Here is a 15797-nt window from a genome sequence, read left to right as displayed (position 1 = left end):
GGGGCCTCACCAATGACCTGTACAGGGGCATCAACACCTTCTTCCTTCTACTGACTACGCCTCTCTTTATACAGCCCAGAATCCTTCTGGCAGCAGCCACTGCCTTGTCACACTGTTTTTTCGCCTTTAGATCTTCGGACACTATCACCCCAAGGTCCCTCTCCCCGTCCGTGCCAGCATATACGGTTCCTTCCTATTATTAATCCCCAAATGCATTACTCCGCATTTCTTTGCATTGAATTTTAGTTCCCAGGCATTAGACCATTCCTCTAACTTTTGCAGATCCTTTTTCATATTTTCCACTCCCTCTTCGGTGTCTACTCTGTTACAAATCTTGGTATCACCTGCAAAAAGGCACACTTTTCCTTCTAACCCTTCAGCAATGTCACTTACATACATATTGAACAGGATTGGCCCCAGCACCGAACCCTGAGGGACTCCACTACTCACCTTTCCTTCCTTCGAGCGACTTCCATTAACCACCACCCTCTGGCGTCTGTCTGACAGCCAGTTTCTGACCCAGTTCACCACTTTGGGTCCTAACTTCAGCCCTTCAAGTTTGTTCAACAGCCTCCTATGAGGAACTGTATCAAAGGCTTTGCTGAAATCCAAGTAAATTACATCCAGCATATGTCCTCGATCCAGCTCTCTGGTCACCCAATCAAAAAATTCAATCAGGTTCGTTTGGCACGATTTACCTTTTGTAAAGCCATGTTGCCTCGGATCCTGTAACCCATTAGATTCAAGGAAGTACACTATCCTTTCTTTCAGCAACACTTCCATTATTTTTCCAACAACTGAAGTGAGGCTCACCGGCCTGTAGTTTCCTGCTTCATCCCTGTGACCACTTTTATGAATAGGGACCACATCCGCTCTCCTCCAATCCCCAGGAATCACTCCCATCTCCAGAGATTTGTTGAACAAGTCTTTAATAGGACTCGCCAGAACCTCTCTGAGCTCCCTTAGTATCCTGGGATGGATCCCGTCTGGTCCCATCGCTTTGTCCACCTTCAGTTTTTCAAGTTGTCATAAACACCCTCCTCCGTGAACGGCGCAGAATCTACTCCATTTTCTCATGTAACTTTGCCAGACAATCTCGGTCCTTCTCCAGGTTTTTCTTCTGTGAACACAGAACAGAAGTATTTGTTTAGCACATTTGCTTTCTCCTCATCACTCTCCACATATTTGTTCCCAGCATCTTTTAGCCTAGCAATTCCATTTTTTATCTTCCTCCTTTCACTAATATATCTGAAAAAATTTTTATCTCCCTTTTTTTACATTTTTAGCCATTTGTTCTTCCGCCTGTGCCTTCGCCAAACGTATCTCTCTCTTGGCTTCTTTCAGTTTCACCCTGTAGTCTTTTCTGCTCTCCTCTTCTTGGGTTTTTTAATATTTCATGAACGCCAACTCTTTCGCCTTTATTTTCTCAGCCACTAGGTTGGAGAACCATATCGGCTTCCTTTTTCTCTTGTTTTTATTGATTTTCTTCACATAAAGGTCCGTAGCCATTTTTATCGCTCCTTTCAGCTTAGACCACTGTCTTTCCACTTCTCTTATGTCCTCCCATCCTAACAGCTCTTTCTTCAGGTACTTTCCCATTGCATTAAAGTCCGTACGTTTGAAATCTAGGACTTTAAGTATCGTGCGGCCGCTCTCCACTTTAGCCGTTATATCAAACCAAACCATTTGATGATCGCTACTACCCAGGTGAGCACCCACTCGAACATTAGAGATACTCTCTCCATTTGTGAGGACCAGATCCAGTATCGCTTTTTCCCTTGTGGGTTCCGTCACCATTTGTCTGAGCAGAGCCTCTTGAAAGGCATCGACAATCTCCCTACTTCTTTCCGATTCCGCAGATGGAACATTCCAGTCCGCATCCGGCAGGTTGAAATCTCCCAACAGCAGAACCTCCTCTTTCCTTCCAAACTTTTGGATATCCACAATCAGATTCTTATCAATTTGCTGCGATTGAGTCGGAGGTCTGTGGACTACACCCACGTAGATAGAAGTTCCATCTTCTCTTTTCAGAGCAATCCATATCGCTTCTTCCTCTCCCCAGGTCCCTTGCATTTCGGTCGCTTGGATATTGATCTTTACATAGAGAGATACTCCTCCACCTTTTTGACCATCTCTGTCCTTCCTAAAAAGATTATATCTCGGTATGTTTGCATCCTATCCATGTGATTCACTGAACCATGTCTCTGTGATAGCAACAATATCTAGATCTGCCTCTAATATCAGGGCTTGCAGATCATGAACTTTATTGCTTAGACTGCGAGCATTTGTGGTCATCGCTTTCCAGCTATTCTTCAGCGATAATCTCTTTTTTCGTATGGATTTTTGTGTCGTTTCACTTTCCGGTGCAATACTAAGAAATGAGTTGCTGATATTGCTTATGTTGCAGCCTTTACTACTATCAAATCTTTTCTTTTGCCGGGGGTGGTCTCTATAATTGTCCTTCGTACATACACCACCCCCACCTTCTAGTTTAAATGCCTAGAAAAATATTGTCTAAATTTCTCTGCAAGGTTTCTTTTTCCTGCTGTAGTAATATGTAGCCCATCAGTGCAATATAGCTTCTTGTCCTTCCATGTATTTCCCCATCCTCCTATGTACCTGAAGCCTTCTTGATGACACCAGGCTCTGAGCCATCTATTAAAGTCCTCTGTGTTTTTCACTCTTTGCTCTCCTTTTCCATATGCAGGCAGTATTTCAGAAAAAGCTAAAGTCTTTACAAAAGGTTTCACGCCCTCACCAAGCTCCCGAAAAGCTTTCTGTGCTGCAAGTGTGGATTTGTTGGCCAGGTCATTTGTTCCCAGATGGATAACAACATCAGTGTTAAAATCCTTAGTTTCTTCCTTAATTATAGTCAGTATTTGCCTTGAACTCCTGGTAGCTGAGGATCCTGGAAGACATTTCACTATTTTGGTCTCCTCGCCCTGTGTTCCAAGGTTAATGCCTCTGATGATGGAATCCCCCAACAGTAATAGTTTTCTGTTTTTGGCTTTTTTATTTGTACTTAGGGTGCGCTTGTTCTCTTGAGTTACCTTCATTGGTTCCAGTCCCACCTCCCTTCTGTTTTCCTGAGTATCGCAGTGCACTAGTGGAGCGAAGGAATTCTGTAGAGGTAATATTAGTGAAGGTGGATGTTTCTGTGTTACATGTCGCAGTCTTCCTGAGCCTACTGTGACCCATTTATTCCTGGGCTGTTTTATTCTTTGAGGTAGAGGTGGTAAGTTGGTATGATTTTGTGGAGTGATGGAAGCTGCTTTAATTGTATTCAATTCCTGTTTAAGTTTGCAGAGCTCCTCCTTAATACTGGCAAGTTGAAGACAGATGGGGCAAGCCTTAAGCATTCCAAATAGTATGTCTTGGAATTAAAGCACCACAGTGATTGCATAGAATAAAGGTCATCTTGATTGGTTGTGAAGTGACTTGATTTGAGTAGTCCTGATTATATGGGTCTCTATATATGAATAGTGGTCCCTGGGGTTGGTGGGACTATAAGTAAGACTACTAGTAAGGCAGAAATATAGGCTCTATACCACCTAAAACACAGTATTTTAAACAAAAATGCAGGTTCTATCAGTGCTACCCTAAAACACAGGATTTATAACAGGATTTTCCCTACTTTAGTCACCCTGAGCCACAGGCACCAGAAATATAGGCTCTATACCACCTAAAACACAGTATTTTAAACAAAAATTCAGGAAGAGGAAATAAGATTTAACAGAGGAAAGAGAAGGATTTATTTTTTTGTGCTTTTTTATATTTTTTTTTTAGTATGAAACAGGGAGGAGAGGAGAAATTAAGCAGATATAATGCTGAAAACCAGTGAAAAGAGCAGAATATGAAATGCTGAGTAACTTAGCTTTTAGAAGTTCACAGGGCAGCCTTGTTTCAGCAATGTCCCAAAGATAAGAACATAACATAAGCAGTGCCTCCGCCGGGTCAGACCACAGGTCCATCCCGCCCAGCAGTCCGCTCCCGCGGCGGCCCAAAACAGGTCAAGACCTGTCTGAATCATCAGAAGGGGCTCCCTTGCCACCTTGGTTTCCCATTTAAGTCCTGCCTTCCTATCGAAGTCCTAGCCCTCCGGTCTTGCACATGCACGACCAGGTTAGTTTATACTCATTACCTGATTTACTTCCTATACTTGTGTTACATCCCAGCTCCTCCCTCAGTATCCCACGATCCCTTTATCCCTCAGGAATCCATCCAATCCCTGTTTGAATCCTTGTACCGTATTCTGCCTGATCACTTCCTCCGGTAGCGCATTCCAAGTGTCCACGACCCTTTGGGTGAAAAAAAAACTTCCTTGCATTTGTTTTGAACCTGTCTCCCTTCAGTTTCTCAGAATGCCCCCTCATATTTGCTGTCCCCTTCAGTCTATGCAATTAACCTATGCAATTAACCTTAGAAGTAAAACAGAGCCCCTCCCTTCTCCACCTAATCAGCAGAAAACAATGGCTGAATACTAGTAAGACAGAAATATAGGCTCTATACCACCTAAAACATAGTATTTTAAACAAAAATGCAGGTTCTATCAGTGCTACCCTAAAACACAGGATTTATAACAGGATTTTCCCTACTTTAGTCACCCTGAGCCACAGGCACCAGAAATATAGGCTCTATACCACCTAAAACACAGTATTTTAAACAAAAATGCAGGTTCTATCAGTGCTACCCTAAAACACAGGATTTATAACAGTATTTTCCCTACTTTAGTCACCCTGAGCCACAGGCACCAGAAATATAGGCTCTATACCACCTAAAACACAGTATTTTAAACAAAAATGCAGGAAGAGGAAATAAGATTTAACAGAGGAAAGGGAAGGATTTATTTTTTTGTGCTTTTTTATATTTTATTTTAGTAAGAAACAGGGAGGAGAAGAGAAATTAAGCAGATATAATGCTGAAAACCAGTGAAAAGAGCAGAATATGAAATGCTGAGTAACTTAGCTTTTAGAAGTTCACAGGGCAGCCTTGTTTCAGCAAGTTCTGGGTACTACTATGTTCACATCAAAAAAAAAAAAGATTGTCATTAAATCCTCTCAACTAACCAACCATTCTACGCCTCCCTAGACCTAGTATTCAAGGTCTAGCATTATGCTCACTTTAAAAGTCTTCTGCATACTTCTCTGTATTAAGGGCATTTATTTTAATATGCTTGTACATGGATTTGAGTAGTGCTACTTTTGGGGGTTAAACATTTCTCTGCATTTGTGCAGCTATAAAATTATGCGCAGCCATCTTTCTATCTGCGCGCGTCCTCCCACTCTGGCTTTCTGCATCAACCCATGAGTTTTCTATTTCGGTTAACTTTAGGCTCCTGTTTGAGTGACACAGGGAACGGTCCAGGGCAGGTTTGGGTATGTATGCCCTGCCTCTGATTTTGTTCCCAGCTGCTTTAGTCCTGTTTTCTTATCCAGTCATGCATTTGGTTCCCGTTTTTGCCTTACCCCCAATGCCAAGCTTCTTCAAGCTCTTTGCTTTCAATAATTCTGTTGTCCTTTTGTATTGGATGCACTTCTTTGGAGGTACAGAGACATTAACACTTAAGTACCGTATATACTCAAATATAAGCCAATGTAGTCCTTTTCCCCAAAAAAAAAAGGAGAGAAAAGGGTTTATGTTACATTGTACCGCGAGAATTCATGGTAGTCATTCAGCTAGTGGCTCTTCACCGAGCAGGAACATGGAAATAACGCTCCTGCTCGGTTCAACACTGGACCAGGGAATTGAAAAGGTACACAGGGGAGGTGGGAGGTAGGTAAAAATTGTCACAGTCGTCTGGGACAGGAGGCGAGGGATCCCTTCTGTCTTGGCCCACCACGAGACCACCAGGGAATTCAAAAGGTATGCGGGGAGATGGGAGGGAAGGAAAAGATTTTAGAGTTCGTGGGGACAGGAGGTGGGAGGAATCCCTCCTGTCCTGGCTCGGCCCACCAGGTCTTATGGCAGGCCTGGCAGAGGCTTGCAACAGGCCCAGGAGGGGAAGCTGACCCAAATATAAGCCAAGAACCCCATTTTTGGCCCAAAAATCTCAGCTTATATTTGAGTATAAACAGTAATCCTAGTTCTCTTCTCTTATCTAATACGCAAATCTTGGGAGTCCCCTTCTAGCAGCTTTCCATATGCCTCGCTAGGGACTCTTAACAGAATGAACTAGATAAAGTATGGGCACTGGCAGATCAAAGGGTCACCTAAATAGAAGAGCAAAAACTGACATGACTCAGCAAAATGTAAGTGGCCAAAAGCAGCTTAAAACAAGTTACCCAATTCCAGAAGGGAGACTTTTAGGCTTAGTCCTAACTTTAAATCTTACATCCCCAATGCAGTGTGGAATTTGTAGTAGTCCCCCCCCCCCCCCAATTCTAGCCATTTAAAATCCATACACTTTCACAATCTATGGTGTACAGTATAGTGACTAAGGTAGGAAAATAATTTACTTTGGAACCTTATGGAACTCCTGATACCTTTGTGGTCAAGCCTGAGTTTCTTTTATACTGAAGTTAAGCTAGACCACATTGCAACTGTGGACTCTGGCAAAAGGCAGACCTGAGATTTTGAAAAGGCATGAGGAAAGAGTTTAAGAGTAAAGACCTTCATACTGGCAGAACTAAGAGAGTAAAAAGGACTGGAAGAAGGGATACGAAATGTATAAGGAAACAGTGGGAAAATATTGCCCCAACAGAAGCCACTAATAAAAGGATTTCGAAGATGAAGGCTGGGAGCACTAAGCCCATTGACATCATTTATTAAGTCACAATAGTTGTCAAGTACCTTTTCTTTTTATCTGTCCTCCTTACACATCCAGAGTGGGAGGGAGGGAGATGGGAAAACATTATAATTACTAGTCATTAAGCCCGTTACATTAACGGGTGCTAGAATATGTCTATCTGTCTTTCTTTCTTTCTGTGTCTCTCCCTGTCCCTGTCTCTTTCTTCCTTTCTTTGTCTCTCTCCCTCCCACTGTCTGTCTTTCTTTGTGTCTGTTTCTCTTCCTGGCCCCCTTTGCCTGTCTGTGTTTCTTTCTTTCTGTTTCTCTCCCTGCATGCTGTCTTTCTGTGTGTCTGTTTTTCATTCTCGTGCGCTGCCTGCCTATCTTTCTGTCTCGCTCCATGGCCCCCTTTTGTCTCCCCCCAAAGCAAACCAAGATTGCTCCCTGGCCCCCTTTCCCTCTCCCCCACTTCCCTGTGCAGCAACAGCAGCATTCCCCCTTCTGTGTAGCAGCAACAGCATTCCCCCCTTCCCTGTAAAGCAGCATTCACCCACACTTCCCTATACAACAGCAGCATTCCCTCCTTCCCTGTGCAACAGCAGTCCCCCTTTCCCTGTGTAGCAGCAGCATTCCCCCTCTTCCCTGTGCACCCACCCCTTGCCTGCTCCCCCTGTTCCCTCCCCCATCCAGCAGCATTCATTTCCTGCTCCCCCTGTGCATATGCCCCACAGAAATTTACTTGCCTCACAGAAAAGCGCTGCACCGTGCTGTTCCTGGCCTCGGTATCTTCTCTACATTGCGGCCAACCCTAGCAGAAACAGGAAGTTGTGAGAGGGCGGGCCGCAGTGGAGAGGAGATGGTGAGGCCAGTGGCAGCACAGCGCAGCGCTTTTCATTTAAACGCTGTGAGCATGCGAGAGGGAGGAGGAGAAAAAATAGATGCCGGCAGGGGGGTTTGGAGGTCAGGGTGTGTGCGGCAAGCCGCCGCTCGCGCCTGAAGATTTTAAAAGGGCGCTTGGCGTTGGGAAGTTGGGGCGCGTGCGGCAAGCCGTTGCTCGTGCCTGAAGATTTTAAAAGCGAGTATTTTTTTTTTTTGTTGAAAGACGCGGCAGTGGCTCCTCTCATGATCCCCACCTGCGTCGGAAGTCCGACGCAGGCGGGGATCGTGAGAGTAGCCACCGCTGTGTCTTTGAAAGAACCGTAAGCCGCGCATGCGCACTTCCTAAGTGTGCTACAGCTCACGGAAAACGGACGCACGCATAGGAAGTGCGCATGCGCGGCTTACCGTTTTATTATATTAGATTATTCATTATATCTATTTTATTGAAATTATACATGTGGTTTTATTTTCATTAGTTAAGGGGAGGGGGATGAAAATGTTTGTTGTTGAATTATTTGTATATTTAAAGTGCTTTGTTTGATTCGTTTATGTTTAAATTCAATGTATTGTACTGTTAATAATTGAAAACTAATAAATATTTACAAAAAAACCCCAACTTCATGATAAAATCTGATGGGCTGCTACCAAGGTTGCCATTATAACAATTTCAAAAAAGGATTTGAACCCACCTATGGAAGATGAGCACAGGGCTTTTACCCGGTGAGCCACAGCTGCTTCCTTTTATTCATGGGGTTCACTTTACTCCTTTTACTCATGGGGTTTACTCATGGGGCTCAAGGAAGACAAACAAATTGCAGACAGACTAAATTCCTTCTTTGCGTCTGCCTTAACAAAGGAGGACGCTGCAACAATACCAGAAGCAGTGAAAGTGTTCAAAAGAGTAATAGAGGACAGCCTCACCACAGTAGAAGTGGACTTGGACCAGATATACTACCAGATCGACAATCTTAAAAGCGACAAATTCCCTGGACCTGATGGAATTCACCCGAGAGTCTTAAAAGAACTGAAGGTTGAAATCGGAGAGCTTTTGCAAAAACTTGCCAACCTGTCAATTAGAACTGGACAGATACCGGACGATTGGAAGATAGCGAACGTCACGCCAATTTTCAAAAAAGGATCAAGAGGAGAACCGGGCAACTACTGACTTGTGAGTCTTACGGCTGTCCCTGAAAAGATGGTTGAAGCATTGATTAAAGATAGCATAGTCCGGCACTTGGATATACACAACCTGATGCAAGCCAGTCAACATGGCTTCAGGAAAGGGAAATCATGTTTGACGAATTTACTTCCATTTTTTTTTGAGACCGTGAACAAATAAATTGTTAGTGGAGAACCGGTGGACATAATATACTTGGACTTCCTGAAAGCGTTCGACAAGGTTCCACATGAAAGACTTCTCAGGAAACTACAAAGCCATGGAATAGAGGGAAATATACTAAGATGGATAGGCAAATGGCTGGAGAACAGAAAGCAGACAGTGGGCATAAATGGGAAGTTCTCAGACTGGGAGAAAGTGACTAGCCCCAGGGCTCGGTACTTGGGCCCCTCTTATTTAATATTTTCATCAATGGATCTCGGATCCAAGATGGCCGCGGTCGCTGTTTATTGAGCTACCGCTTCTTCTTAAAATTTCATTCCAGCGCTACTTTGCCGGTATACAATCCTAAATATGCCGAAACGAAGAGGGAAGAGAGTTGCGGGAACCTCACGACGCTTCAGAACAGCTACCTTTGGCAATATTGAAGATTTACTGAGGCGGATGCAAGGCACCTCAGTCCCGTCGGTGATGCCCTTGCCTGAGACGCTTCCGGGGAACAGAATGGAGGCGTCTCGGCGGACTTTCGAAACCACGCTGAGTCCCGACACGAGAGCACCTCCCCCTAATCCTCGGGCCACCAGTTCCCCGGGAGTTGAGAGGCAGCCGGAAGTCGACATGCACTCTCCCCCGGAGGTTACCGGGGATGGTCAGGCAGATACCGACTCAGGTTCCCAGAGTTTTCAGCGGAGCCTGAGAACGGACGAGGATGGAGCAGCATCGGGGTCAGACCCGACCCAGAAGAGAGGGAGAGGAGAGAAACCTTCGGCTGGTGAGCAGAACTCTATGGCAATAGACTTGCATTCTTTGAATATTGTAAAACCCCAAGAAGTGACTTTGGACGCCCTGTGGGTCTGGTTGCCAATTTAGTTAAGACTGTGAATATTAATCATCAGTACATTAAAGGGAAGATAGAGATGCAAGAGAAGGAAATTGATCAAATAAAACAAGACCTTGGTGAATCAAAAACAAATGTCCAGAATATTAAGGAAGAACTCAAATCTTCTAAATTAATTCAAGAGACATTAATGAAGGACAATGTAAATTTAAGTAGGAAGATTGAGACATTTGAGAATTTCTCTAGGAGTAATAATCTTAGATTGATTAATTTTCCTCGAATTACAATTACCCCACAAGAAATGTTAAAACGATACCTAATAGAGATATTGGAAGTCCCTGAATATTCACTGCCTCCATTCACGCAGGTTTATTACTTGCCAAATAAAAATCAGAATCAACAACAGGAAAGAAACCAAGGTCCAATTGATGCATCAGCTTTACTTGAGCTATCAGATAAGCAAAGTGCTATACCAGCAACATTAATAGTGACATTAGCTCTTACTTTGGATAAAAATTGGCTTTTGAGACTTTTCTTTAAAAATAAAGAGAAAAAGATTTTGGATTTTAAGATACAAATGTTTCCTGATTTGGCAAGAGACACACAAAGGCGAAGAAAAGAATTTCTCTTATTAAAACCTGGAGTTTTAGATCTTGGGGCGACTTTTTATCTTCATCACCCTACAAGTGTATAATACAATATAATTCTCAGAAATATGTTTTCTTTGAGCTATTCCAGCTAACGGCTTTTCTCTCTTTCTCCCGTCTGGAGAAGGGGAAGAAATGAGGGCATTAAGGCCCTGATTCTCTAAAAGTGCATCCCGATTTTAGGCAGCTGTAGGCGTCCTACAGCTGTCTAATCAGCCAATCGGGATGCACGTTTTTTTTAAAAAAATGCTCCCCAGGCAGGCCGCCTATATTGAAGGCGAGGCCCACAAGACACCTAGGCCCTGATTCTGTATAGGACGCCCGGGAGAGGCGTCCTATTCAGAATCGGCCTAAACTAAACCCCGATTCTGTAACCGGCGTCCATGTTACAGACGCGGGTTAGAGAATCGGGTTAGATTAGACACGGCCCGCTACACTTATCGCGGCAAGGGATCTCTCTGCCGCTATAAGTATAGCGGGCCGTGGCCCCCTGACCGATCACTGGCAGGAGGGTGCCCAAACCCTCCTGCCCGAAGACGCACCCCCCTCCCCGACACTACCGACCGCCCCCCCCCCCCGACACTACCGATCGCCCCCCCCGACAATATCGGTCGCTGGCAGGAGGGTGCCCAATCCCTCCTGCCCGAAGACGCACCCCCCCCCCCGGCGCTAACAACCCCCACTCCACCAAACCTGTTCTTACAGATGGGTCTTGCACGTCGAGCAAGCAGGCACGCCTCGTCGAAATGAGGCGGGCCTGCCCCTTCCCGGCCCATCCCGCCGAAGCCTAAGGCCTGATTGGCCCAGGCTCTAGAAGCCTGGACCAATCAAGCCTTAGGAATAGCGGGTCCGCCCATCCCTACTAAGTCTAAGGTCTGATTGGCCAATCAGGCCTTAGATTAAGTGGGGATGGGCGGACCCGCTATGCCTAAGGCCTGATTGGTCCAGGCTTCTAGAGCCTGGGCCAATCAGGCCTTAGGCTTCGGCGGGATGGGCCGGGAAGGGGCGGGCCCGCCTCATTTCGACGAGGCGTGCCTGCTTGCTCGATGTGCAAGACCCATCTGTAAGAACAGGTTTGGTGGAGTGGGGGTTGTTAGCGCCGGGGGGGTGCGTCTTCGGGCAGGAGGGATTGGGCACCCTCCTGCCAGCGACCGATATTGTCGGGGGGGGATTGGTAATGTCGGGGGGGGGCAGTCAGTAGTGTCGGGGGGGGGGGCGGTCGGTAGTGTCGGGGAGGGGGGTGCGTCTTCGGGTAGGAAGGTTTGGGCACCCTCCTGCCAGTGATCGGTCAGGGGCAACGGCCCGCTATACTTATAGCGGCAGAGAGATCCCTTGCCGCGATAAGTATAGCGGCCGCGTCTACTTACAATGTAGACCAGCATTTTGCTGGCCTACATTTTTAAGCTTCTCATCTACTAGGGAGACGCGTAGGGCAGCCTAGGTTCAGCCTAAGGCCCGCCTAAGGCCCTTAGACGAGCTTAGGCATCTTGCGGGTCTCCCTAGGCTCCCGGAGGCGCCTTCAGGCCTGCCTGGGGAGCATTTTTTTTTTAAAACGTGCATCCCGATTGGCTGATTAGACAGCTGTAGGACGTCTACAGCTGCCTAAAATCGGGACGCACTTTTAGAGAATCAGGGCCTAAGTGTATTAGATGCCTGTATATCAGTTAACCCTGTGCTACGATTCTTATGAATAATTCTTATTATCTTGTTTATATTACATCTTGGATCTTATTGTGGACTTGAGTTGATTAAGCAATATCTTTCTTTATACATTTGGGGAAAAATAATTTTTTTTCTTTGTTTTAAATCACTTTTTGTACAAGTTAAATCTTGAAATGTTAATTTGGAAATTATAAATAAATAACATTTTAAAAAATATATATATTTTTTCATCAATGACCTAGAAGGAACATCCAGTGAGATCAAGTTTGCAGACGACACAAAGCTATGCCGGGCAATCAGATCGCAGAAGGATAGCGAGGAACTCCAGAGTGACTTGTGTCAGTTAGAGAAATGGGCGGAGAAATGGCAGATGAAGTTTAATGTGGAAAAGTGCAAAGTAATGCATTTAGACAGAAAGAACAAGGAACACGAGTATAGAATGTCAGGTGCAACTCTGGGTAAGAGCGAACAAGAAAAGGACCTGGGCGAACTGATAGCTAGGACCCTGAAACCGTCGGCACAATGCGCGGCAGCGGCGAAGAAAGCAAATAGAATGTTAGACATGATAGAGAAAGGAATCACGAGTAGATCAGAGAAAGTTATAATGCCGACTTGGAATACTGTGTCCAACATTGGTCTCCCAACCTAAAGAAGGATATAAAACTGCTGGAGAGGGTGCAGAGACGAGCAACGAAGCTAATAAATGGTATGGAGAACTTGGAATATGAGGAACGACTTAAGAAACTGGGACTGTTGTCCCTTGAGAAGAGGAGACTGCGAGGGGATATGATTGAGACTTTCAAACTACTGAAAGGAATCGACAAAATAGAGCAGGAAAAAAAATTATTTACAATGTCCAACGTGACACGGACAAGAGGACATGGACTGAAGCTAAGGGGGGACAAGTCCAGAACAAATGTCAGGAAGTTCTGCTTCTCGCAGTGTGTGGTGGACACCTGGAATGCTCTCCCAGAGGAGGTTATTGCGGAATCCACCGTTCTAGGATTTAAAAGCAAACTACGAGAGGCATAGAGGGATATGGGTGACTAAAATTACACCATGTGTACACCTGGCTGGGCCTTTGCGTGTGTGGATCGCCGGACTTGATGGACTGAAGGTCTGATCCGGAGATGGCAGTTCTTATGTTCTAGCCATGTGAAGGTGAAAATACCTGAGAAGGACCTTAGGAGACTGGATCCAAGATGGCTGCTGATTTTCAAATATTTGTATTTCTTGATCTATTCTTAGTTTCTTTCTTTTTCTCTCAGTCTTTCAAATGTCCTTCCTGTTTTCTTTAATTCTTTTACGTTTCCAGTTTTCACTTCTCTAGCTTCTGTTCATTGTCTCTTCTATTGATTCTAAATTTCCTTCAGTTCACTATTCTAGTTTCACTCCAATTCAGGGGTTCACAACCAGTTCTTAGGACACACATGGCCAATCAAGTTTTCAGGATATCCACAATGAATATGTATGACATATTTGCATATAATCAGTGTTATAGTAAAGGGGCGGGGAGGTGGACCACCCTTGATGCCGACTTGGTGGGGGCACCATTTCCACCATACCTCTAACTCTTTGCTGGCGCGAGCAGCATCTCCAACCTGCTCATGCCAGCCTCGGCTGAAGTCACTTCCAGGTCACAAGACTAAAAAGTGACCTCAGAGGAAGAGCCGAGACTGGCGTAGACAGCAGATTGGACATACTGCTCACACCAGCAAAAAGTTAAAGGATTACAGGGGGAATGGAAGGCATGTGCGCACGTGGCAGGGGGCAAGAAAAAGGATGCTTCCTACCCTTGCTATGCCACTACATATAATGGAAGAAATTCATGCCTGTTATCTTATGTATATCCCACATCCCTTAAGTTAACTCAACTTGTACGTCAACTCAACTTGTACCCCACTAATCTTCTGTAAACCGCATAGAACTTAACAGTATTGCGGTATATAAACTGTTATTATTATTATTATATTCATTAGGGGTATCCTGAAAACCTGATTTGGTATTGCTCAAGAACTGGGTTGAGAACCACTGTTCTAATTCAGTGCTCAGAGGCTTTCAAGGTAAAGTTTACCAGTTTTCAAAAAAAATCAATTTTAAGTCTGAATTTAGGGTAAAAACAGCAATAACCTAGTGGTCAGAGCAAAGGCTATGAAGCTGAGACCATAGTAACATAGTAAATGACGGCAGATAAAGACCCGAGTGGTTCATCCAGTCTGTCCAATCATAGATGCTCCATAAATTAATTTAATTTAAATGGTCCTTTTTCTTTAGGTATTTCTGGGCCAGAAATCCAGAGCCCTGTACAGTAGTGTGCTTAGGTTCCATCTACTGGAGTCTCCATCAAAGCTCACTCCAGCCCATCTTAACCATCCCAGCCATCGAAACCCTCCCCAGCCCGTCCATATACGGGACACAGGCCTGCCCAGTACTGGCCTTAGTTCCTTTAATGTATACCCATTATTTTCTGATTAGAGATCCTCTGTGTTCATCACACGCTTGTTTGAACTCTGTCACCGTTTTCTTCTCCACCATCTCCCTCGGGAGCACATTCCACCCTCTCCATAAAGAAGAATTTCCTAATATTACTTTTGAATCTACCACCCCTCAACCTCAAATTATGCCCTCTGGTTTTACCATTTTCCTTTCTCTGGAATAGATTTGGTTCTACATTAATACCTTTGAAGTATTTGAACGTCCGAATCATATCTCCCCTGTCCCTTCATTCCTCTAGGGCAGGGGTAGGGAACTCCGGTCCTCGAGAGCTGTATTCCAGTCGGGTTTTCAGGATTTCCACAATGAATATGCATGAGATCTATTTGCATGCACTGCTTTCAATGCATATTCATTGGGGGAATTCTGAAAACCTGACTGGAATATGGCTCTCGAGGACCGGAGTTCCCTACCCCTGCTCTAGGTTATACATATTCAGGGCTTCTAGTCTCTCCTCATACGTCTTCTGGCACAAACCTCCTACCATTTTCGTCGCTTTCCTCTGGACCACTTCAAGCAAAAAAAAGAAGAGTAAAAATAATAGCAATAAAAGATGGAAAAGGAAATACACATACTCAGATTAATAATATTTTAAATCAATTTCTTAATTTTTATAAAGATTTGTATTCTTCCGAGTCTTATGATGATAAAGTTCAAAATGGTGTGGATTTTTTAAATTTATTAGAGGGTCCAAAACTTCCTGATCATAAGAAAAGAAGTTTAGATGAGCCTATATCATTAAAAGAATTAGAAACAGCGTTGAAGTCTCTTAGAGTTGGATCCGCTCCAGGTGGGGATGATTTCACAGTGGAATTTATAAAACATTTCAAAATTCTTTACTACCCCATTTATTAAATTTGTATCAGTTTCAACTAAATAAGGGTTGTATTACAGGTACTATGGCAGAATCTTTGACTATTGTTTTGTCAAAGCCAAATAAAGATCCCACTTTGGTTTCAAACTACAGACCGATATCTTTAATTAATGTGGATGGAAAATTATTAGTTAAAATTTTGGTCTTGAGATTGGCTAAGGCTCTCCCTTTCATAATTGATGTACACCAAACTGGATTCATTGCAAATAGACATTCTTCTAGTAACACTAGATTGGCGTTTCACACATTAAATTTAACTAGAAATATGAATGAACTGGCTTTTGCCGTATCTTTAGATGCGGAAAAAGCATTTGATAGAGTGGAATGGAAGTTTATGTATCA

The 15797-nt window shown here is 44.2% G+C and overlaps 1 protein-coding gene across 5 annotated transcripts in view; it reads right to left on the bottom strand.

Moving 5' to 3' along the window:
- CCDC88C (coiled-coil domain containing 88C) overlaps nucleotides 1–15797 on the bottom strand; it is a 338359-nt gene that overhangs the window by 290401 nt on the left and 32161 nt on the right. The gene's annotated exons all lie outside the window — the stretch shown is intronic.

The sequence above is a fragment of the Geotrypetes seraphini genome, chromosome 7 (assembly GCF_902459505.1).
Source record: "Geotrypetes seraphini chromosome 7, aGeoSer1.1, whole genome shotgun sequence".
Lineage (NCBI taxonomy): Eukaryota > Metazoa > Chordata > Amphibia > Gymnophiona > Dermophiidae > Geotrypetes > Geotrypetes seraphini.
This window is presented reverse-complemented; position numbering and strand designations above follow the sequence as displayed.